The sequence below is a fragment of the Nomascus leucogenys genome, chromosome 12 (genome assembly GCF_006542625.1).
Source record: "Nomascus leucogenys isolate Asia chromosome 12, Asia_NLE_v1, whole genome shotgun sequence".
Lineage (NCBI taxonomy): Eukaryota > Metazoa > Chordata > Mammalia > Primates > Hylobatidae > Nomascus > Nomascus leucogenys.
In genome coordinates this window covers 7,571,874-7,574,825 of record NC_044392.1, presented here as the reverse complement: position 1 = coordinate 7,574,825, position 2,952 = coordinate 7,571,874, and the positions used below count along the sequence as shown (strand labels likewise).

Below are 2,952 nucleotides of genomic sequence, written 5' to 3'. Positions count from 1 at the left end.
CTAAACAAATTCAGAGAAAAATATGTATAAAAGTGATCTGAGACCTCGGTATCTCCACGAAATACGAGATTAAGTGGTTTGCATGTGTGGCCTAAACTCTTCCAACTCCTAGTAACGTAATCAGGGTCATTGGTAGTTAAGTTAGTGAATCAGGAGACTCTGAGCTGCATGGAAAAGGAGGAAACTTTTGCCCAGTAGCAAACTAGGGTCAGAAAAGGAGAGGCCGGAGAGGCCGGCGAGAAACATTTTAACGGGGAGGGAAAACGTTGCCAACAATTTTGCCTGGTATCTCACAATGGTCATTTGGTGCTTTGGAGAAAACCTTAAATGACACAGCAGTTTCCATCTAGTTGCATTCTGATTATCAACCGACCCTCTGTGCAGAGCAGGGGCCCAGGTCCTGGAGAAATCCAGCCAGGAGAAAGAAGGCGCCTCCCTGTTTCCAGGGTGTTCTTCTGGAGGCCCAGGGAGCAAGCACACACACGGAAAGATGCCGTGGGCCGGGGAGTAAAGCGCACTTGTCTCCCTGTGACTTCTTTATCTGCGGGCCCCCCACGTCCCGCTAAGCTCTGCGGGGTCCGGGGAAAGCTGGGGTAGCCCGAGAGTCACCATTGTGCCCGCGCAATTAAACAAGAATGCTCCGACTTGACAGTTCCACTGTGAAAGTTTTCAAATAGTATTTGGAATGTTTACATAATTGTTGAAAAGAGGCTTTTTCAATGTACCTGTTTACACTCTTTCCTTTTGGAAATTCTTTCAGCAATCAGGCCGTGGAGGGCTCTCAGGCTGCACTTGCCTCCCTTGATTGCGGAGGGTAGAATGAAAGGCCCGTCAGTGAATCGCTGGGAAAACATTTCCTAACAAACGCCCTCTAATGAGGGGGCGCCGCTTTCGCTGCCGCAGCGGCGGTGGAGAGGGCGCGGGGAGCGGAGGGGCAGGGGCGCGGGCCGGGGGGGAGGCCGTGCCGGGTTTTGTGGCGGCGCTCCTGGGTGGGGGGAGCGCGGACCCCGGGTCTTTGTGTGCAAATTTCCCACCGGGACCAAGCAACTTTCCACAATTTAATTAAGTGGCTTTAGAGTCCGGAGTTGGCCTAACAAGCTCCTGTTCATGAATGAAAGATTTGTCCCCAGCAGCGGGGGCCGGCTGGAAACAAAGTGGGCCGCAGTTACCCTGGATCCGGCCGGTTTCGCGGCTCCGCGGCCAGCCCCAGCCGCCCGAGAGCAGGAGAAGGCGGCTGCGGGGGCTGGCAGCGGTCCTTCTGGGACGCGTCTCACCTAGCTCGCAGCAAATATGCCATCCATATGCCCAGGATCACAACCGAATGAGCTCCATCAGGCCTGGCAAAGAGGCATTTAAATTGCTAATATTGCACTGGGGAGCGACAACAGAACTGCCTGGGCTCAGCTTTGTAGGATCCACAGAGACAAACCTGGGGGTGGGGGTGGGGTGAGTTGGGGAGGGATTCGGAAAGAGCCCAAGTGAGAATCACTACAAGCTGGCTATTAGGAGGGGCGAGAAGTGGGGATCCTTGGTAGAGAGATGCCAAGGAGAAACCGTGGCAGCAATGCGCCCAGGATGGAGCGCTGGGGCTGGTGGGCCACTCGGGCCCCTTTCCCATCCATTATTTCTGAAGAGAGGCCAGCTGGAGTTTCTACAAAGGCTGCTCTGCTACAGGGAGGCATCCCCCCACTCCCCAGCACTCTTACCTTTGAACAAGACAGGTTTTCTAGAAAGACAAAAAATATTGGCTGGTTGGAAGAAGGGAGGGGCCAGCTGCCTCTGTGAAATGTTCCTCGGTTACACTTGTTGAGTGTCCCTGCCCTTGGTGGTGGTCTGTCAAGCAGGTTTGGGATCAGGGGGTCTTTTGCAGCCACTCTCCAGTGGAAGGTTCAATGAGTGTTTTTCTCTGACTGTATTTTTAGAAAAAATTATGATGACAGTTGTTAGGTCTCAGGCAGGCAGGCAGGCAGCACATTCCATTACAAAGTTAGCATGAAATCAATATGTAAATAACCCTTTCTAACTGGCAGCTATTTTTGAAGGCAGAACGCAACGGATGTTGCAGGTTTGTTCCAGTTCACTTTAAATACCTTTCTGTCCTCAGAGTCTGTGAATGTGCTCACATTGAGAAGAGCCTTTCCCCCTTTTCAGTTGATCTTTGCAGCGTCCCCGATAGCGGTAATGCCACCATGAGCTTTGTCCTCAAACCTCCTCCTCCATCATTTAAAAATCAGATTGACAAGACCCGCTCCAGGCTGGGAGTGTTAGTCCCCCTTCGGCATGGTCATTTTTCAAAAGCACGGGTTGCTCCAGGAAGGGTAGAGGCGGCAGAAGCCGCGGCCGTCCGCGGAAAGAATTAAAGGAGAGAGAAAGCCCGACAGGCTGCGATCAGGGTTGAATCAGAGATTCAGACAGTCACTGCCAAAATGCATAGAAGTCATTGCCAGGACATAAAAGGTCAGAGGATACCAGCCGTGAGAAGAACCAGGTTAGAACCGTGACTGCAGCTGAACAGGAAGAAACAGGTCTCAAAGTACTCCTGAGTGAGCAAGGGCCTGAGACCGAAGTTCTTTGCATAGTTCCTTGTCAGTAGTGACAATTTTCATTGTGGTTTAATTTTGAAACTAGCTGTGCTACGTGTTATCTGCATTGAAACAGAAATACTTATAGAATGTTTTGTGTCAGTCATGGATGGCGCCACAATGCCTGGTGTGACATATGGGGTGTGTGTATGTGTACGTGTGTGTATTTATTTTCTGAATTCAAAGGGGCGATGAAGTTCAAGCTGGGGCCTAATAGTAATGATTCCTACAGTTACTACTATTCTATGAGTTTTTATGTGCTTGCAGTTCTAGAGTCTTTTTTAAATAATTGAGTTGAAATCTACTTTGCTGTAACTTACATCCTATGGACTTAGACCCAGAATAAGGATTCCTCTGCCGCAGAATCGTC

At 50.5% G+C, this 2,952-nt stretch overlaps 1 long non-coding RNA gene across 1 annotated transcript; it reads right to left on the bottom strand.

Moving 5' to 3' along the window:
* Positions 1–1,046: 1,046 nt before the first annotated feature.
* Positions 1,047–2,628, bottom strand: LOC115837656. Its single transcript, XR_004032715.1, has 3 exons — positions 1,707–2,628; positions 1,275–1,337; positions 1,047–1,143 (listed from the first exon to the last, which is right to left on the bottom strand). It is a non-coding gene; the product is annotated as an uncharacterized LOC115837656 (long non-coding RNA).
* Between the last annotated feature and the right edge of the window lie 324 nt (positions 2,629–2,952).